The following is a 22,910-nucleotide window of genomic DNA, read 5'->3' as shown; positions in this document are numbered from 1 at the left end:
CTCCCCAATTATTTTGGAATTCCCTAAGTTGGACGAGAAGTTTGTCAATTTGCCTTCCCCTCATTTTAAACTTATTTCAGCTGCACTTGATTAGTTGAGAGTGACAATCATTAATTTTTTATAGCCATCTAGTTGAAGCTTCCCCCTCCCATTGGTGTTCTCATCACCTTCTCACCATCTCTTTACACTCTTCTTCATTTGCCCAAAAGGCTTCAAAACGAAACAATTTTCTACCACTTTTTATCCCCGGTTCAGTTTGGATAATGATCGGACATTGATCCAACTCCAAAATTGTCTCGTGGGTAAGTATGGTAGGTCTAGCCAGAACCTATTAAACATCCATCTATCAATTCGCTCTTCCACCAGCTCTTCATTTCTAGTGCCTCTCTAAGTAAAAGCTAGACCATTGAAGTCCAAATCCATCAATTCCATGAATTTCATGAAATCCTCCAAGTATAGGTGCTGATTATATAGAACCTCAGTCCCTCCCAACTTCTCAGAATCCCAGATGAATTCGTTAAAGTTGCCTCCACAAAGCCAAGGGATACTCGACGGGGTAAACTGAGAGTTCATCCAACCCAAAAAAAAAACAGCATTTTCTCTATGATAAGAAGTTTCATGAACCTCAGTAACCTGCACCCAAAGCTGTTCACCAACCTCGTGCATCCGCACATCAATAATATTCTTTGAAGAAAAAGTAACTCCAACTTCCACCGAATCATCCCACCATAAACTTAGCCCACCAACCTTCCAGATTGAAGGCACATTAAACCAACTAAAAAACCCCATACGCCATCTCATTCCATCAATTCTATGATCTTCATTTTTATCTCTGATAGAAAGATCATAGAGGGCTTATGCTTTCTAATTAGCCCATGTAAGGCTCAAACTACCGTGTCTGACCCAAGACCATGGCAGTTCCAAAAGAGTTGTTTCATGGAGAGCGTGCGACTGTTGCAAGCCCGCCGCCACCACCCAGAACAGAATTGCCCGTTCTTCTTGCCAGGATCATTCTCTTCTCTAGTTTTGAGGCCTTCTCCATGTAATCCCACATGTCCTGATACTTAATTAGGACTTCTTAGAGTTCTTCTTCAACATAAATAGCTATTTCCATCATGAAACATCTTTCATTGATACTCATTTTTCTCAGCTTCTCTGCCGTTTTTCCTTTTCTTTCCTACCTACTTTCGATACACTTGGCCTTCTTCTGTGGAGATTGCGCTATTTCCAGATGTTAGAGGTCAACTTCCCTTTTTATATGGCTGGCCTCGGTCTCTCCCCTATTAGGATCCCTTAGTTCCTTTATGTGGGCCTTAATTGTATTAGGACCAGGATCCTTTCCACTCGGTGAGGTAGAGTTCTCTTCATTGATCTCTTGAATCATGATCATTTGCTTGTTTCCCTGCTGATGGTGTATAACCATGATAGGTGGTTGTAGGGAGTGCAGAGGCTAATAACCTAAAAATACCTGGCTTGTTATGTGGGGTACTATCCATTGAGGTGGAAGGCTCTTCGTCCCATCCACGGTTCTTTGACGTCTATGCCATCTCTTCCTCCATCTGTTTGATTGAAATGCCATCTCCTTGTGGTCGAGGTCCATTGCTGCTACTATCTTCCTTATTTTCTTCCGACCCTGTAACACTAACATTTATCTGGGATGTTGGCTTTAGGCCAATTCTCACTGCACCTGCAGGTCTCATTTCCCCCACACCTATAGTTAGAGCTATATTAGTCTCCACCACGTCCCGAATTGGAGCTGTTTTGGTCCATTCTCCAAAGCTAGCCGCACCTGTTGGAAATGTGCCCTAAAACCAATCATATGATGATACTTTATGGACATTTCACATGTTAAACTAATCTAGTTTAATATCAAGGGCAAAGATTATTGTTTGAGCCGTCTCATATAAATGTTATACGCTTAAACGATAAGTCCAAGGAATATGTGATTGGGAGAATGCGATCTAAAGAAGTTAGATTCATGAGACCATTCTTTCGTAGACACATCCTAAACGTTCCTGATCATAGGATTGCCAATTGGGCATTGACAGTCCGTTAAGATCAGTACGTGCTGTGTCTTCTCTTAGGGAGAGTGACTAGTCTCGAGTCATTGGTGTGTGTGACATCAAGACAAGTACGTAGGTGCTCAATAGAGAATGAGTTCACTGAACACGATCAACGAAGAGTTCTCATACTCATGTTACATGAGAACTCACGGTTGGGATAATGCAAAGTAGTCATTTGACCTGAGGCATCATAGTTCTCTTGTGGTTAGGTCCTTGATCTTTGATTATGTCAAAGTCACCCCATCCGCGGGTGTCCACAACATCGTCGGGGTTAAGCCACTTAGCCATGGAGGCAAGTGAATGCGCAACAAGGGATATCTAACCTTCAAACCGTTTGGGGGAGAATACTTTATGATATGATTAAGAATCTCTGGCCAGAGTATGAATGAGATTTAGGAAGTCGTTCCAAATCACATTCAAGGTAATCATATAAGCACACGAATCACATTGGATAGTAGACATGAATAAACTATCAAACCAAACAATGTGGTCAAGAGTATTGTATTAGAGAAAGACCGTATTGCATTTGTAATCCTAAACTGAATAGGTTCTCCACCTCTTCTGATTAGCTTGGGTAACCATGATATGTTGCTAGGTGTCACTCATGGTTTGTGGAAGCCCTAAACGTGTATAATCACTAAAGGGAGAATTGAGAGTAAGTTTCAATTCACAATCGATTTGAAATGGTTTTAATCGCCCACTGCCTCGCTAAAAGGAAACTAATGGATCGTACACCGTGTAAGGTGGAGATTGAAGAAACAATGGAGATGAGTAAGAATAATTAAATGGTTTAATTATTTATGGCAAGGATTAATTAATATGTTAATTAATCAAACGAATAAGTTCGTTAAAGACCTCGGGATAGTTTTGGACCTTAAGGCCCATTGGGCTTCGAACGTCAAGCCCATTGACTTAAGTTGTATGACAACTTAATGAATAATGATTCACAAAGGCCCAATTAGCCCAATAATACCCTAAGGCCGGCCATTTAGAGATGGAGTGAGTTTTGGACTTATTTATAAGTTTGCCACTCCAATGAATTAAGGTATAAATATGACTTTATAGCCAAAAATCATTTAGGGTTTTCTTTTGGGGAAAGGATGAGAACATAAGCTCTCCTTTCTCTCTAAAGTGGCCGGCCTCCTTGGAGGGTTTAGCTAGCAATCCTACTAATCCAAGGTCACTCATTTCTTCTCCAATCTAACCTTGGTGAAGAGACTTAGAGGTTCTCTATTTTGAGAACTTGGAGAAACACATTCTTCCATCCAAATCCATGGATCTAAGAAGCAAGGAATGAAGGCCCTCTCCTTGGGTGATTAGCCTTTGCTTATGCAAAGAGGAATCTACAAAGGTATAAATTTCTCAACTCACTTTGATTTGAGTTGAGTCTTGGTTCACCAATCTACTAGGCTTTGAATTTCATGGTTAATGTTTTGTTTTAAGTGCATACAAGCATGATTCCGCCTTTTAATTGTTAATTGCATGCTATAGATGTTGCTTAAATGAACATGTTTTTCACAAAATTTCCTTCAAGTGGTATCAGAGCCTAGGTCTAGTAGTTGGTGAATCCTTTTGGGTTTTGTAGTTCATAGTTTTGATTTAAATGTTGTAATATGTTACAAGCTTTATTCTTGTTTCTTTGAATGTAAATTTTGTTGGAAAATTTGCCATCTCAAATGTTGTAGATGTAGTTCATATGAGCATGAATATTGGAGCTAAAATTTGGTGCCATGTTTTTGGGATAATTCGGCCAAATCCAAAGGGTGGTTTTTTGGGTTCATGTTTGGCTTGTTAAAAGTGTTTTCAAGTAACTTTTGGAACCCCTATGTACCCTAGTTTGGTTATATGTTATTTCCCTTAAGTTTGAGTGGTTTTGGGATGTCTTTGGGTGAAAAATGTTCATGGAAATTTTTTGAGTTTTTCATGAATGTTCTTCATTGTTCTTGATATTTTAGCCAAGAACAAAAAGTTTGGTGTTTTGATTCAAAGTTTTGATTTATTTCATAAAGTTTTTGTTTTGTGCTTTTTCAAATGTTTAAATGTATTAGATATTTATTTTGAAAGGTGAAAGAAATATTGGTGGGTGTGTAAGGATTAATTCCCTTTCACACACACCACTTGCATGACATTTATGTCATGCACCACTTGCATGACTTTATGTCTAAAACTACAAATCAACACACACATCACTCCCTTCTCTCCAAAACCGGCCACCCTACAAGTGGGGTGTTTTTTGGGCTTTTATGCAATTACATAAAGTTTAGGTACTTTTGTGTATTTTAGTTTGAGCCAAAAGTTTACGTATTTACGTAAAGGCCCAAAATCATTAAAGGACAAATTGTTTTGTTCCTTTAATGAAGTTTTTCAATTTGTTGAAATTTTTAGGTTCTAGTTGTAATTACATGAAGTAATGGACTTTTGTGTTTTTACAAAGTGACCCCAAAAGTTTATGTTTTTGCAATATAGCCCAAAAGTTGAGGTTATTGCATTTTGGCCCAAATTAAGTTGAGAACAAAATTGTTTTGTCTCTTTAAATGAGAATTGGATTTTCATTTCATTTAGCTCCATTTAAATCAATTTTATGGACACAAAAACCAAATGAAAATGTTGCATTCAATTTAATTAGTTAAAGTGTTGATTAATTAAAGGGTGATTATGAACCTAAGCCTACGATAATTGAGCTATGTGAAAGGCCGTTTCAAATTTGTTTGAACCATGGGAATGTGTAGATTAGATTTTGGTTGTAATTTGATTTGATCAGATGTTGTAAAAGAGCATAAGCTCTTCTTTACTTTAAAGTAATTTGTTTTATTCAAATGTTGTAAAGAGCATAAGCTCATCTTTACTTTGAAGTACTCCTTTCTTGTATTATTTGATATGCATGAAAATGGAGTAGAGGGTCCAACCCCCCTAAGACAACACGCCTTAATGTGATTAAACACGTAACTAAAATCAATCACCATCCCTAGACCGAGATTCAACACTAGGCTCATGTTGAATCTAAACAAAGGTTCATAGTCATCCTAAGGCCCTAAGGCAACTATATAGTCCATCAAATGAATGCAAAGTTTATGTTAGTAGTATCATATACTCTTGCTTTAAAAACCGTTTTATAACCATAGTGGGAGTATTATATACAACTAAATTCAATCAAATGGACCAATAGTTGTAATAGGACCAAAATTGTTTTAATAAAGATTAAAATGAATATTTATATGTGATGATACCTAAAAACCCTCAATCAAACCATTATTAAGTTGAGAAGCGTGAGAGTGCTTTGAACACTCTTTTGTGGCCTTCCACCGTGGTAGGCTCCAATTGTTTGTGACTCGTACACCGGCTTCACCCTATCATGGGGGAGTACAAAGTGCGTGCTTACACTCAGGAGGAGTCTATATGCATACTTGATGTTGTGAAAGGTAGGCAACGAGAATGATCAATATCATATCATTGTGAGGTTGTTCTTGAACCCCTACCCGAACTTGCATGGTGGTAATGACTTAACTAAGTGCAATGGAGCCAATATCATATCATTGTGAGGTTACATTCTCTAGAGGCCAAATAAGATGGGTACTTGCAAGAGATGCAAATGAGTAAGCGTACTCTCTCATTACTATTAATGCTAGCCAATATCATATCATTGTGAGGTGGGCTTGGTAGTAGTGAGTCTCCCATACCCTACTAAGAGTTTCCTCCAAAACTCTCGAATTCCAATGAGGGATATGGAATTTGCCAAAAATAGTGGGTGGTGCTATTTGATTTAAAGACCCGGATCAAATGGCTTAAAATCAATCGATTTATATTCGTTATGTATTTATTTACCAATATATTTGCAAACGCTATCCAACACTTGACAAATAAAAGCTGAAAGCTTTAGTTTCCGGACTTGGTACTACAAAACCATAGATTGTCTTTAATGGCTTGTAAATGTACCTAAGTAGTCTCATCCTCACAATCTTCCTATTGATAATGTATCATTAGAAGAATATGTTAGAAAAAGTCTATCATAAAGAGGACAACACTTTTAATGTCATAATTCTTCAATTACAATTTGTTGTATGAAGAAATAAGAGTTCCTTTGAACAACTCTTAGTTAAATGCAAACATTAGTGCTTGTTTCTTTGTTACATGAACAAGGAACTTTAGAAGTAAGCACAAGGGCATGGACACTTTATGTGCCATGATTCTTCACTTACAAATTGTTGTATGAAGAAATGAGAGTTGCCTTGAACAACTCTTGAAAGTTTGTTATTATGTTTAGAACATAATGGTTGTTTGACAAAAATAGTCCATCAACATGGACTTATGATGATTTTGAATCATTGAGTGTTGAAGTGATAAACCACTTAACGAGACGGAAACTAGGCTAGGACTTCACCTTTATGTCCCTATCCTAATGGTTCACTAAGTTTATTGTAAATTATGTAGTGAACAATAAACACATGCTCTCCAAAATGTTTGATGTGTATAACACAATTGAAATAAGTTTCAAGAGAGATAGTGGGAGTTTAGGGACCATGACTATTGTAGTCAAAGGAGAAGTCAAATGAAGAAGATAAAATTAACTCCAAGGGAACAAACTTTCTTTATGAAAGGATGGACATTGGAAGGGGTATTTGCAAGAAATGTCTTGCAAGTGTCAAGAACACACATTTCGAAGGTGTTGTAAATTGTTCTTGAATAGTTCAAAACGGTTTGGTCTTCTACTTGTGTTGATGCACAAAATCAGCGAAGACTTTGGTACAACAGAAAGTGTCAGGTTTTGTGACCTTCGCTTGGTTGCTTCCGTCACTAGTGAGGATAAGTACGTAAATGAATAGAGACAGAGAAGCAAACACAGGATGTACGTGGTTCACCCAGATTGGCTACGTCCACGGAGTAGAGGAGTTCTTATTAGTAGTGAAGGGCTTACACAAGTACAAAGGATCAAGCTCTCAATTTAGTGAGTTCTTGTGAATGATTTAACACAAAATGGCATTAGGCAATATTGTGGGGGAATGACCCCTATTTATAGAAAAACTTGTAGCTTTGTCACATTGACATGTGTCATGTTATGATTGGTTCTTGATGTCGACACGTGCTGCGCTCTGATTGGCTTCTAATCTTGACACGTGTCGAGTAGTGATTGGCCTCCTGGTCGGAGGGGAACTCTTCTGGGTCCTTGACAGTATAGCGTTGGCCGGTGCTCGGTAGTTTCGGGATTGGTCAAGTATGGTACAAACAGTGCTCCCCTAAGTTCCCGAGTGAGGGAAACTCCTCGGTTGGGGACTTGCAAGATCCAATCCCTTGAGTAATCACGAAACTTCTAAGTACCGAAGTGTGGTCTGATCTTCATCTGCCCTTCTCTGGAAGTACCTTTCCTCCATCCGGGAATGGTGTATTTAGCTGATGTTGACGCACAAGGTAATGTATCAATTTCACTTGAAGCTTAGTTGTAGTTTCGGGCTTAGTCAAGTGTGATACAAACCCTATAGTAGGAGTCCCCCAAGTCGCCGAGCTAAGAGATCTGCCGAAAGAGGTGACAGACAAGGTAAGCAGTCAAACTTCCAAGTAAGCAACCCAGGATCAGAGGTTTGACTTCGGCTTCCGGTTGATTGTTCTCCTTCTCCTTGTCTCTCATTCAACTGCCAGGATAAGGAGAAGCAAATGGATAAGAGATGATATGAGATACTTTTGCTTTTGAAGAAGTAACTTTCCACAGGCTTATTCTTGAACTGTGCTAGAGGGTTTTCTGGTGCCCTTCAGAGTATAAGGCCGACTCAAAAATTTGAGGGTCAAAACAAGTCCATCAAATCTAGAGTACGTTCGACCTTGATGATATGGGATACTTTTGCTGTTGACGGAATAATGAATGTGGTATGGAAAGGTGTCGTGCTGTAGTGATCTGTTTCAGCTCACCGTTGAACCTTCTGCTTCAATCTTTTGCATGGCAGAAGTGGTGTGCAACATTTGCATTTAAATGGTCCTTCAGAACATTCCTTCATAGTGACTCATCCATGCTTGGCAGCTTCAGTGTAAAGAGCCAATATCTGATCAACTGTCATGAGGTATTTGCCGGTGGAATTCGTGACCTTGACAGCAGTTGAGGATGAGTACTCGAGAGCAATGCTAAGTAAGCAACCAGGCAAAGGCTCCAGGCAGTCAGTTCCAAATTGGAGGTTTGATTTCAGGTTCCGACTGACTGCTCTCTTTCTCCTTGTCCTGCAGGTGTGGACAAGGACAAAGACAAAGATAGGGAGAAAGCATGATATGGGATACTCTTGCTTTCGACCCTGATGATATGAGATACTCTTGTTCTTGGTGTGGCTTATTTGCTGAGGTATTATCGGGGGGAAATAAAGCTGAGTATTTCGAGAGGTTATGTTGAGGGTGCCTTTTCGAATGCGAGAAAGGGTTGAGCATTTTTGTAGGTTTGCCTGTCCGTTGAGGAGGGAGGTCAATGTATATAGGGATTTCCCAATAACAAGTAGTAATGATATTCCTTTACCCTTCTTGGTCACAGCAATGTAGTGGGAGCTGCCAGCTTCACGTGTTTTAATTTTGTCAGAGCACTTTGAAAAAGTGGTATGTGGTATCTGGAAAGCTGATGTTACGTGTGAAGATTACAGACAAGCTTTATCTAAGGAAATCTGGCTCTCGAAGTTCTGAGAGTTGTGCCTCTTCGGTTTTTGAACAAGCAATCCCGTCGAGGATCTGACTCTTGAGATTCGGAAAGCGGTGCTACTCCGATTTTTGAGAAAGTAATTATGTTGGGAATCTTTTCTCGAATGTGAGTAAAGGTTGGACGTTCTTGCCAACCTGTCTTGCCGCAAAACACGGAGGTCGACACACATAGGGACTTTCCAGTTGTCAAGCAGTGGTGCTGTTCCTTTACCCTTATGGGTAATAGTAGGGTAGCTGGAACTTCGAAATTCTCGTGCCTAAACTTTGTCAGAGATCTTTGACAAAGTTATATGTGGTACCCGAGGAGTTGATGGTGCATATGGAGAGCGGTGATTGAACAGTAAGATTCACGTGCTTTCTACTTCACCAGAAATCTTCGACAGATTGCCCGTGATTTCCGCAAAGCTGATTGTGCATGTGACAGGTGCTGACGAGGCTGAAAAAGCAGGTGCTTCTTCGATTTCTGAGATCGGCCCTCGTGGTCTCTGAGCAGCCCAGCTTTTGAGAAAGCAAACGCCTCTTCGATTTCTGAGATCGGCCCTCGTGGTCTCTGAGCAGCCCAGCTTTTGAGAAAGCAAACGCCTCTTCGATTTCTGAGATTGGCCCTCGTGGTCTCTGAGCAGCCCAGCTTTTGAGAAAGCAAACGCCTCTTCGATTTCTGAAGCTCCGTCGAGTGCAGATTTTTATAGAGGCTGGCATTAAGTTCCACAGCACACCTGAATCTCTACCAGTAGAAGCTCATTTCTTGGACTTCTAAGATCTTGATTTGTCTGACCTCTTCCCTCTTCAACACATTTGAAAATGTCTGGACCCTCCGACCGTCGTTTTGACCTGAACCTTGGAGAAGAGACAGCCACGCCTTCTCCAGACAACATATGGCGCCCATCCTTCATATCCCCTACTGGTCCTCTTACCGTTGGGGATTCTGTGATGAAGAATGATATGACCGCTGCAGTGGTGGCCAGGAACCTTCTCACTCCCAAAGATAACAGACTACTTTCCAAACGGTCTGATGAGTTGGCTATTAAGGACTCTCTGGCTCTTAGTGTTCAGTGTGCAGGTTCTGTGTCTAATATGGCCCAACGCCTATTTGCTAGAACCCGCCAAGTTGAATCATTGGCTGCTGAAGTGATGAGTCTCAAACAGGAGATTAGAGGGCTCAAGCATGAGAATAAGCAGTTGCACCGGCTCGCCCATGACTATGCTACAAACATGAAGAGGAAGCTTGACCAGATGAAGGAATCTGATGGTAAGGTTTTACTTGATCATCAGCGGTTTGTGGGTTTGTTCCAAAGGCATTTATTGCCTTCGTCCTCTGGGGCTGTACCTGGTAATGAAGCTTCAAATGATGAACCTCCAATGCCTCCTCCTTCTGGGGTTTTGTCAAGTACTGAGGCTCCGGATAACCACCCTCCGGTGCTTTCTCTTTCTGGGGTTCTACCGACCGCTGAGACTTCCCCTAAGCAACCTTTGTGAAGGCTCCCTTTTGTTTGTTTATTTTGACTCATGTATATGTACATATTTGTGGCTTATCGAAAATATTAATAAATAAGCTTTGCTTCATTTCAATATATTGTGTTAAATACACCAAAGCCTTCTTCATAAAGTTCTTTGAATTTTTGCTTTTGTTGAAACCTGTATTGTTGAAGCTTTGTGAGTGAAGCATGTAGTTTGAGGTAGTGTTCCCTTAATTTCCCGAGTGAGGAAAACTTCTCGGTTGGAGACTTGAAAAATCCAAGTCACTGAGTGGTTGTGAGACTGCCGAGTATTAAGGTGCTGTAGCATATGGTGGGAGTCCCCCAAGTCTTCAGGCGAAGAGAGTTGCCGAATGAGGTGTCTCGCTTGTTACTAATTTGTCAAAGTAACGAATCCTTGTTTCGATGTCACACATTCGCATATGCCTTGTCTAAAAATATTTCCAACTTTTGTGTGTTTGATGCTGCATGCTATTGACTAGACAAGATCAAGTGCAATTAGTAGCTTTTCTCTCTTTTTCATCTTTTCTTTGGTGGAATTGCTTTTCGTTTCCACTAATCAGCCTGAGTGGATGCAAGATAACACCATTCTCTATAGCTCAGATCGCAAAGTCGTCTTCATGAAAGTTGTTCCTTATCTTGTGAACTACAACATCTCCAAATTTGAGATCCATCGGAGTAGTACAACTCCAGAAATTCAGGTATGATGAGTAACTGTTCATCAATTTTCTGTTAACCCGTCAGACTTGTTGTGAGCTTCTAAACTCCATTTTTTCTTGTTCATCTCAACATACTTTCTTCATCGAAGTTGTTCCTTAACTTGTGAACTACAACATATCCAAATTTGAGGTCCCTCGGAGCAGTATAACTCCAGAAATCCAGGTATGATGAGTGACTGTTTATCATTTGTCTGTCAACCCGTCAGATTTGTTGTGAGCTTTGAAACTCTATTTTCTCTTGCTCAGATCAGCATGCTTTCTTCATTGAAGTTGTTCCTCAGCTTGTGAACTACAACATATCCAAATTTGAGATCCCTCGGAGCTGTATAACTCAAGAAATTTAGGTATGATGAATGACTGGTTATTATTTTTCTGTCAACCCGTCAGATTTGTTGTGAGCTTCGAAACTCCATTTTCTATTGTTCAGATCAGCATGCTTTCTTCATTGAAGTTGTGCCTCATCGTCTCTTTCATATCATATCAAAAATTCAGAATGAACTAATGGTTAAATATTTCCAGATCTTCGAAACATCATAGCAGCTTCGAAATCTGCAAGAATCCGACTGTCATGTTTAGAGCTTCAACACTTTAATTTCCGTCGCTCAAACAGAAATGGTTCCTTCTTGAAAGTTGTTCATATGCTCAAAAACTATAGGGTGTCCAAAATTCAGCTCCATTGGAGAAGAGCAGAGGTTGCAGAAATTTGATAGATGAAAGGAGGCGGAAGAGGGAGAGAGAGAAAAAGTCTCTTGGGTTGGATTTCTATTTTGGGGCAGATTCCAAGTTTTGTAGCACCTTCATTATTGATGAATTGCTTGTACTTTTGTCCATTATGAAACTTGGGACTTTGGCTTGTTGTTGGATCTATTATAATATGTTTGGGAACATATATAAGTGAATAAATAAGAAGGAAAATTTTGGGCCCTTGTGGGTGTAAAACAAAAAATGTTTATGTTTACCCAAGTGTTTTTGTACAAGTTCAAGGGCATCTTGGGTTTTGTGAACAAAATTTGTTTATTTGGAGCAAGGTTTTGTGTTGAAGCTTTGTAGGTGAAGCTTTGGAGGTGAAGCTTTGATGGTGAAGCTTTGTAGATGAAGCTTTCTGGGTGAAGCTATGTAGGTGAAGCTTTCTAGGTGAAGCTTTTTTAGGTGAAGCTTTGTAGGTGAAGCTTTTTTAAGTGAAGCTTTTCGGGTGAAGTTTTTTGGGTGAAGCTTTGTGGGTGAAGCTTTTTAGGTGAAGCTTTGTGGGTGAAGCTTTTTTAGGTGAAGCTGTTTGGGTGAAGCTTTTTAGGTGAAGCTTTGTGGGTGAAGCTTTTTTAGGTGAAGCTGTTTGGGTGAAGCTTTTTGGAGGTGAAGTTTTTTTTTTTTTTTTTTTTGGGTGAAGCTTTTTTAGGTGAAGCTTTTTGGGTGAAACTTTTTGGATGAAGCTTTTTGGGTGAAGTTTTGGAGGTGAAGCTTTTTGGGTGAAGCTTTGTGGGTGAAGCTTTTTAGGTGAAGCTTTGTGGGTGAAGCTTTTTTAGGTGAAGCTGTTTGGGTGAAGCTTTTTGGAGGTGAAGTTTTTTTTTTTTTTTTTTTGGGTGAAGCTTTTTTAGGTGAAGCTTTTTGGGTGAAACTTTTTGGATGAAGCTTTTTGGGTGAAGTTTTGGAGGTGAAGCTTTTCGGGTGAAGCTGTTTTTTTTTTTTTTTTTTTTTTTTTTTTTGGCGCTTGACACGGTTTTGATCATGCATGTAGTGATAGAATTTGTTTCTTCTTATTGTAGATGTCAGAGCCTGGAAGTTCTAGTGATGAGGGCTCTTCTAGCTTTAGCTCTAAGTCTGAGTCTGCAATGTCGGAGTCTTCAGGGTCTTTGTTAGAGTCCTGTACTAGAGAAACATTGGATGATCTTCCCAACCGTCAAACTTTAGCTATTGCTAGTTCTTCCTCCATGGCGTTGGGTGAGGGGGTTTCTCCTGATATGTCTTTGCCTCGGCGGAGGCATGGTTATAAGCCTGCGCCATCACCTCAGAGTAAGTCTTCCAAGTATTGGCATTGATCATGTATTTAAAGAAACAATCACGTAGGCCTGCCGTGAAGGCTTTGAGGGCAGTCTTGTCGTCTGCCTCGGCACACCGGGAGTATTCATGGCTGAAGCGGCCAGCATACATACGTAATGACTCGTCTGGCCTCTGGCGGATAGTGTACAGGTTATCTGCAGAGTGCAAGCGATCGATTTGGAAAATGTGTTGGGAAACAAATAGTTTCCTCAATTCTTCAAATGAGTCTACCGTCTCAGGTGTAAGACGACAATACCAATTTAGAGCTCCGCCAGAGAGGGTGGAGGGGAAGAGAAGACATCGCTCTTCGCCGGTGTGCATCCGGTATGCCATGGTGGACTCAAAGAGGTTAAGGTGCTCAATCGGGTCCTCTTTTCCAGTATAAAGTTGCAAGCCAAGCTTCTGCTTTGTCTTTGCTTGAATGGGGGTGTTGAGGATCCTCCTTGTAAGAGGGCCAGGCCTGGGTTGGTTCCAGTCAGGTATTTCAGCCTGACGTTCAGCCTTCAACTTGTTTACTTCCTCAAGAAGTTGTAGGACAAGGGGGTCCTGAGCGGAGTTATGTGCCACTGGAGCTTTCTTTCGTAAATCTCCATCTCCTCTTGGAATTAGGAAGGTTTGATCAAGGGCATGTGATTTTTCCCTGGACTCGCTGTACTGGCTTCCAGGGTATGTCTGTCGGAACACCTCTGAGTCCCCTGTACCCTCATGTCTCTCTAGGACTTGTTGCACCTTCCCCAAGTTGGTGGCCGGCTCGGGCCGTGGCAGGGGACCGAGTCTCTCAGAAATCCTTGGGTCATTGATCTTTGAGCTTATATGGATGGAATTCTCTTGACGTTGCTTCAGGAAATCCCGACAATCGCGAAAGACGGCTTTCGATCCTTCTGCCCCTTCAGCAAAGAGGTGTCTCCCTCCGCTTCTCATGGTTCGGGTCGAAGCAACTGGGTTAAGAGAAGCCTCATGTTGATTATCAAATCGAGGGGTAATTTGTTCCCTATCAGGGATATCTATGTCGAATGCATGTGACCCTCCATGTTGGAGGGCACCCAGTTGATGGTTGACTTCCACGGGGGCAACAAGCTCGCGTGTCTGAGCTTGCCTAGCTTCGTGAAGTGTCTCGAAGAGCTTCTCATATTGCTCCTGGAGGACCTCATTCCTCATTGCTATCTTGTTGTTCTGAGCTTCCAACTCATCGACTTTAGCTTGAAGAAGAACTCGTTTTCCTTCCTTCTTTCGTTGTTTCGCACTATGTGCAAGGGGGGTGTCATTCTGTGTGCTGTGGCTTCCTTCGCTTCCCATGCTGGAGAGGGATGCCTGATCAAAAGAAAGTGTACGAATGATAGAAACCAGCTTGACACAGCTGAAGAGAGTAGGAATAAGTGTCGTTTCCCACAGACGGCGCCAAATGTTGATGCACAAAATCAGCGAAGACTTTGGTACAACAGAAAGTGTCAGGTTTTGTGACCTTCGCTTGGTTGCTTCCGTCACTAGTGAGGATAAGTACGTAAATGAATAGAGACAGAGAAGCAAACACAGGATGTACGTGGTTCACCCAGATTGGCTACGTCCACGGAGTAGAGGAGTTCTTATTAGTAGTGAAGGGCTTACACAAGTACAAAGGATCAAGCTCTCAATTTAGTGAGTTCTTGTGAATGATTTAACACAAAATGGCATTAGGCAATATTGTGGGGGAATGACCCCTATTTATAGAAAAACTTGTAGCTTTGTCACATTGACATGTGTCATGTTATGATTGGTTCTTGATGTCGACACATGCTGCGCTCTGATTGGCTTCTAATCTTGACACGTGTCGAGTAGTGATTGGCCTCCTGGTCGGAGGGGAACTCTTCTGAGTCCTTGACAGTATAGCGATGGCCGGTGCTCGGTAGTTTCGGGATTGGTCAAGTATGGTACAAACAACTTGAATGCTTGATTCCGTATTAGTAACTATGTTTTACAATCGTTGTAAAAGTGTGACTAATAAGAAGTAGAAGATATATGAGAAAAGAAAAAGGTGCTTCACATTCGGAACGTGAATAAAATAAAGATCTCTGCGAAAGCAGATAGTACTTACTTCCTCATATGAACTACCAAAGAAATTGGAAAAACCAGAGATTGTCTTTACATTACAATTTTAAGGAACTCAATTCCGTCACTATAGTAGAGATGGATGAATGTTTTGTTTGACAAAACATTGTTCTTTATTAGTCAATGATTGGATTATAGTAATCTAATTGATTGTCTCTATAGTAGAGATGATATGGTTGTGTTAACTGTTTAGAATATAACGATGCTTAAAACCCAAAAGGTTGCAAGGTAGTGACTAATCCCAACTGAGTTGTGATACCTCAAAAACATAAAATACGAGTTGGTCATAGATGGATGCTTTGGATCGTTAGATCCGGATCCAACACCTTCTTATTAAAATTGTATAGAGGCGAAATGTTCGAATCTTTATTCTTTTGGAAAGAAGAAAGAATCACAAAGTTGTTGAGGTTAATTCACTTAGATGTTAGTGGCACTTGTCCACAACATAATACTACTCATGTTGTATGACATTCACCGAAGATCACTCTCGGTTGGACTATAGTTTATTTTGAATAAACACAAGTCCGAATACTTTGCAAAAGGTTTCAAAGAATTCAAGAAATGTAAGTTGATGAGTAAGACGTCTAAAGTATTTGCCTCCTTAGATTTGATCCAAGGAAAGATAACACTTTAGAACAGTTTCCTTGAAAAATATCAAGGAAAGAAGCATCAAAAGATAATGGATTTCTCCATTAGGAGAATAACGAACTTGAATAAGATTTAGTTCGTTGGATGTTATCAATTACCCATATATAGGATATATGCTTCTAAGACAATATGATTGTCAATTAGAAGATCTTCCAAAATTTTCATGACTCCATAAGATGTAGTTGGGAAGAAAGACAAATCTTAATCATGTTAAGATTTGGGGTTGTGTGCTAATAAGCAATATTTGTTTGAGGATTATCTTGTGGGTATCCTTAAATTAACATTTGGATATCACTTCTATAAACCAACTAACAAATGTTGTTTGTTGGGTAGTTCATTGTAATCCTACACCAGGATTTGCCTAAGATAGAGCAAATGAACGAGAGATATAACTCAAAGAATGCGTTCTTTGAGAAACAAGATAGTGATCAACAAATATAACAACCTAGTTCCTATACCACAAGCTCCAAGGTAGTCGAGAAGGATTTATAAACCGTCTCAGTTGAATGGTTTGAACTTTATGACTATGTCATAGAGTTACACCTCTTAATTCGAAAGAAATAAGAATGAAAATCCTTATGACTACATTGAGTGTATATACGACATATACTCAAGGAAATGGTAAAGTACCATTTGACACGAAATAATGAAACCTTTATAGCTAATTGGTAGCTTAAGGTGACTACAATTAAAGAGATTGGTTGACTTGGAAGAAACCATCTTTAACGTAGTCTTGGTTTCAATTAATTCGAAGATTGCTAGCTACAACTAAATGGTGATTCAATGTTTGGACATAATATGGGTTTCCGAAACCATTATTAAGATAGTCTTGATAATATATGTCTAAAACTATGAATCACAAGACATGTAAGTTGTAGAGATCCAACCATCATGGATCTTAGCAAGCTAGTGGGAGCTATAAACGTCTTATGAGAGAAAGATCAAATCGTTTGATTTCTCATAAAGATGTAAATGAATCTTTTGTTTACTAGGTTTACAAAAGATTAGTGGGAGTTAATCATGTTCCTAAATTTGAATATATATATATATATACAAATATATGATATATTAATTTTGGAAATGAAAAGAATACTTCTCCGTTAAAGTTATGACTTTAAAACATTATATAAAGATAGAATGTATATGGGAGACATAGTCTATATACATGGGATGGAAATCTATATTGATAGATTTTAGGATATAATTGGATTATATCAAGCCCTAAATATAGACAAAAGATGATAGGAAGTTTCTCATATGATGATGAACTTCAATCAAAAAGGACAACTCTAGTGAGACTAAGAAGTTGCCCTTCTCAAAGAGAAAGTACTCTTTGACTCCCAAAGAAATAATGCGTAAATATAATCCTTTATGCATACGCAGAAAGGTGATTTATGTATTTCATATTGTATGAAAAACATTGATATGAGTTGTACCTAGAACGGTACAAGACGATATCAGTGCAAGCCCAGGATCAGAACCATGGCAACTGTCAAGTGAGTCTTTAAGTATTTAAGAAATACTAAAGGATATATTCCTCAAAGATCGAGGAAGAATTAGAGTAACGTAATGGAAGTGTAAATGTATTAGATTATGAATCTAATCCATCATTGGATGTTTCTTCATTATGAATGAAGAGATAAACATATATCTCTTTATTATGACTAAAGAGATATTTGGATGGAAACATTAAAGTAATGACTTTAGTGTGTTCCATTATGAATGCAAAATATATTGCCATATAGAAGTTTACAACAATGTTGTTTGGATGGGAAAGTTCATTTATGAACTCTCTATTCGGTTCCAACCAGAAAGTGTCTGACACTAATGGGGCGATAGCTCAAGCCAGGGAATCAAGGTCTCATCACGATCCGAACTCAAATGAGAAACTGAACCACATGATTAAGAATCATGTATAATGGTGATGTCGTTATTCTCAAGGTTGCTTCTATGGATAACATATAGATATCAATTGTCTAGGCCTACTACTCAGCCATTTATGAAATGACTACATAAGAGGTATCATCACTGATGACCAAGCTGATTGGCTCTAGTGCAAGTGGGAGATTGTTGGAAATGTGCCCTAAAACCAATCATATGATGATACTTTACGGACATTTCACATGTTAAACTAATCTAGTTTAATATCAAGGGCAAAGATTATTGTTTGAGCTGTCTCATATAAATGTTATACACTTAAATGATAAGTCCAAGGAATATGTGATTGGGAGAATGCGATCTAAAGAAGTTAGATTCATGAAACCATTCTTTCGTAGACACATCCTAAACGTTCCTGATCATAGGATTGCCAATTGGGCATTGACAATCCGTTAAGATCAGTACGTGCTGTGTCTTCTCTCAGGAAGAGTGACTAGTCTCGAGTCATTGGTGTGTGTGGCATCAAGACAAGTACATAGGTGCTCAATAGAGAATGAGTTCACTGAACACGATCAACGAAGAGTTCTCATACTCATGTCACATGAGAACTCATGGTTGGGATAATGCAAAGTAGTCATTTGACCTGAGGCATCATAGTTCTCTTGTGGTTAGGTCCTTGATCTTTGATTATGTCAAAGTCACCCCATCCGCGTGTGTCCACGGCATCGTCGGGGTTAAGCCACTTAGCCATGGAGGCAAGTGAATGCGCAACAAGGGATATCTAACCTTCAAACCGTTTGGGGGAGAATACTCTATGATATGATTAAGAATCTCTGGCCAGAGTATGAATGAGATTTAGGAAGTCGTTCCAAATCACATTCAAGATAATCATATAAGCACAGGAATCACATTTGATAGTAGACATGAATAAACTATCAAACCAAACAATTTGGTCAAGAGTATTGTATTAGAGAAAGACCGTATTGCATTTGTAATCCTAAACTGAATAGGTTCTCCACCTCTTCTGATTAGCTTGGGTAACCATGATATGCTGCTAGGTGTCACTCATGGTTTGTGGAAGCCTTAAACGTGTATAATCACTAAAGGGAGAATTGAAAGTAAGTTTCAATTCACAATCGATTTGAAATGGTTTTAATCGCCCACTGCCTCGCTAAAAGGAACCTAATGGATCGTACACTGTGTAAGGTGGAGATTGAAGAAACAATGGAGATGAGTAAGAATAATTAAATGGTTTAATTATTTATGGCAAGGATTAATTAATATGTTAATTAATCAAACGAATAAGTTCGTTAAAGACCTCGGGATAGTTTTGGACCTTAAGGCCCAATGGGCTTCGAACGTCAAGCCCATTGACTTAAGTTGTATGACAACTTAATGAATAATGATTCATAAATGCCCAATTAGCCCAATAATACCCTAAGGCCGGCCATTTAGAGATGGAGTGAGTTTTGGACTTATTTACAAGTTTACCACTCCAATGAATTAAGGTATAAATATGACTTTATAGCCAAAATTCATTTAGGGTTTTCTTTTGGGGAAAGGATGAGAACATAAGCTCTCATTTCTCTCTAAAGTGGCCGGCCTCCTTGGAGGGTTTAGCTAGCAATCCTACTACTCTAAGGTCACTCATTTCTTCTCCAATCTAACCTTGGTGAAGAGACTTAGAGGTTCTCTATTTGGAGAACTTGGAGAAACACATTCTTCCATCCAAATCCATGGATCTAAGAAGCAAGGAATAAAGGCCCTCTCCTTGGGTGTTTAGCCTTTGCTTATGCAAAGAGGAATCTACAAAGGTATAAATTTCTCAACTCACTTTGATTTGAGTTGAGTCTTGGTTCACCAATCTACTAGGCTTTGAATTTCATGGTTAATGTTTTGTTTTAAGTGCATACAAGCATGATTCCGCCTTTTAATTGTTAATTGCATGCTATAGATGTTGCTTAAATGAACATGTTTTTCACAAAATTTCCTTCAGCACCTCCCTTGTTTGGCTCGAATGAACAATCATTATTCACGTGACCTATCCTTCCGCATCGATAACAGAAGTCTTGTAGATGTTCATAACGAAACTCCACCCAAGTATCTTTATTGTTCTTCCTTCCCAGCCAGCATCCATTTGTTAGAGGATTCATGGTGTTGATAGTGATCTTAGTTCTGAGAAATTCTTGAGCTTTGGGAGGATCTTCGAGCTCAATAAACTCCCTAATATCCTTTTTTAGACGTCGAACATTTGCTTCTGAGGTGAGGCATAGGGGAACCCCTGATTTGTACACAAAATGGGACCATCTTTATCTTAACTTCCTCCAAGGCGAGTTCTGGAGGCCATCTCTTAACAGAAAAGTTTTGTTCCATCACTGCACATGCTACCTAGGTCAGAATTTTTGTTGCTATGCTTTCATCTTGGGCAGTTATGATAAAAGTATTCTCTCTTACCCGCTTGGTTTCTACCTCCCCAAATTCTCTCAAAGAGGATCATAGAATATTCTTGACCCCTACTTGTTCAAATTCCTGTTCACTAGAGTTGCACCTACCAATTTCGTTCCTTGTTCCATTGACGATAGATCCATTGATTGTTCGAGATGGACCACCAACTCATCCATTTCTTGGTGCGCTGTTTGTCTCTTGGCGTAACGTGTAGGTTGGTTTGTTCGCACGGATGTGTATGAGAGCTAGACAGTAGAAGCCCTCCCCAAAATTGAAGTTGGGTAAATAGTCTCCTTTTTCCTCCCAGCTCCTTTTAGCTATTCATGTTGGAAGTATACCAAAATCACAACAAGAACTATTGGTTGAAGGTACTTGTGTTTGGTAGAAAACAAATTCCTAGAGCTTTTAATTATTGACTCGTAGGTAGTTGTGTCCATTATTCCCATATTTATTGCTGAAGTTGTTTAGGGATAATTATTCCCTTTCTTTTGGCTCGTTCTTCCAGATCTATAGCTCACCATAACTTTCTCTTGCCAATGACTGGGATAGATACCAGAGTTAAATTTCCCACCTACCCCGAAGAGCCAGTTAATCAATTCAGAGCTGAGAACTTAATCTGGTGGGTAGGGATTTATGGTGGGTAGTAGGATGAGATTCAATCGGATGGAGTTCAAAGCAGGACCGAGTCGAATCAGTCAGATCTGAGATGGGTCTAAATGTCTAATGAGGTTTGATTGCAGGCAATACGAGTTGAGATCGAAAGATGAGATGGGAACCCACGTGTTCATGTACCATCCCACATCGCCCAGGGGAATGGATCTTGTAAACCTTATATATATATATATATATATACATATATTCCCATCTCTTCCTAGCACGAGGCCTTTTGGGAACTCACTGGCTTCGGATTCCGTAGGAACTCCAAAGTTAAGCGAGAAAGGGGCCAGAGCATTCCCAGGATGGGTGACCCACTAGGAAGTTATGCTCACGTGAGCTCCTAGAAACAAAACCTTAATGGCGTGGTCAGGGTCCAAAACGGACAATATCGTGCTACGGAAAAGTCGAGCCCAAGATGTGGTGGGGGCCCAGGCTAGGATGTGACAGTCCACACGAAGGAGATGAGGACTGCACATTGGAGGACTCTCACGGAGAAGAGCATGGTTAGTGTATGAAAGGAAAGGAAAGAAACGAAGGAAATGAAAGAAAAGAGGAAAGGAAGAGAGAAAAGAAAGAAGAGATATGTAGGAGAAAATACCAATGAGCCAGCAGTGGCAAAGCTAGGAATAGTCGGGATGAGGGGTGGAATTTAAAATTGTACAAAGTCCAGAAACATGTAGACAATCAAATCCTTTTAGATAGTCGACAATATTAATGTTGTTTATAATGCATCAATATAAAGAAGTTACAATTGTTGCCGATGATTTTCATGTCATGGAAACGTCGTATAATAGGCTCATTATTAATAAAAGCAAAAACATCTCTCTCAATGTAAACAATCAAGCTATCACTCAACCATTGATCTTTCATTTTGTTATGCATTGGTGTTTTGAAAATATTCATAGCAAAAATACTCTATTCACCGAAATAATTATAATTAGTAACATTAATACTAATATAAGAAGCTTATAAACTAACTAGCTTTCCCACCTGCCAACCATGCATATTTAAATAAGGTTGGCTCCAATAGAAAATATGATGCATTTTACATTCTTCACAATAAAAAACTATGCCACATCCTTGCCAAAAAAACAAGTTTTTTTACTTCTAAAATTATTATTTTGTTGTTGTAAATCTATTCAACCCCTTTATTAGACTACAATATCTAAACATCTGTAAAATAATATAAATTTTTGAGAACCCACGTGTTCTCTGCATCCACCATCCTTTCCTATCTTGTTTTCACTTCGTCCTCTCCGTGTAAGTTTCAGCTTTCTCTCGTTTTCTCCGTCTAAGTTTCAACTTTCTACAACTGACATGCGGCATATTGCTGTGGGGCAACAGCAAACCTTCCAAAGATGACCACAAGTTTTGCCAAAAAGATCATAGGGCCCTAGGTATTAAAAATAATAATAGCGCAACATCGACAAAGCGCTACAAACCAGAAGCAAAACTAGATTCTCACAGGCTCGAAAGATCAGAGGGGCGGAATCCTTGCTCTTGGTGATTTTCGATGAGCGGAGGGACGGCCCCTCCTTGTCCCTCTGTAGCTTCGCCACTGTGAGCTAGGCAAGAGAGAAAAGAGAAAACAATGAGAGTTCTTTTGTACTCCTATTATTTTAGATAATAAAATAAAGTACTACTGTTGCCTGAGGATGTAGGCACACTTACCGAACCTTGTAAATATTGTGTCTTATTTACACTTTATATTCCACTGCACGCATATGCTCAATTTCAAAACACATTATCAGCATGAGAAGTTCTCATGTCAGTGGAAAGCACAGCGCCATAAATCCGGTGAAGCATTGCCTACCTCTCACCTCTATTGGCTAAAACCTCGCAGATAAGAAAATCCTTTTACTTTATCTTCATACTTCTATACGATTAATTTTCTTAAAGCAAATATACATATGATTATATAACTATAATTTAAAATGAAAAAATTGCTTTGCCTTGAGTCGATTATATCACTTGGATAATATAACCGGTCATCACTTTATAATTTTGTGATGGATTATAGTAATCTTGTGTGGGTTATGAATACAGCACATGATAAATTTGTGTAATTCAGAGCCTCTCTTTGCATAATGATTCACCAAAACTTTACACTGGCATATTGGAAATAATTTCTCTTGCTTTTCAGAACCACATGTATTGTATTGTATGACTATATTTCGTTATTACATGTCTGTGCAGACAATAATTTTCTAGGTTTACAAGTTTATATTCGTGTCTATTGGTGG

At 39.3% G+C, this 22,910-nt stretch overlaps 1 long non-coding RNA gene across 1 annotated transcript; it reads left to right on the top strand.

The window, feature by feature from the left end:
- Positions 1-10,672: 10,672 nt before the first annotated feature.
- Positions 10,673-11,844, top strand: LOC139197018 (uncharacterized). The gene is made up of 4 exons (XR_011581979.1): positions 10,673-10,902; positions 11,010-11,083; positions 11,167-11,264; positions 11,440-11,844. It is a non-coding gene; the product is annotated as an uncharacterized lncRNA (long non-coding RNA).
- Positions 11,845-22,910: the final 11,066 nt, after the last annotated feature.

The sequence above is a fragment of the Malus domestica genome, chromosome 06 (genome assembly GCF_042453785.1).
Source record: "Malus domestica chromosome 06, GDT2T_hap1".
Taxonomy (NCBI): domain Eukaryota; kingdom Viridiplantae; phylum Streptophyta; class Magnoliopsida; order Rosales; family Rosaceae; genus Malus; species Malus domestica.
The sequence above is the reverse complement of the archived record's forward strand: the minus strand, read 5'-3'. Positions and strand labels throughout refer to the sequence as shown.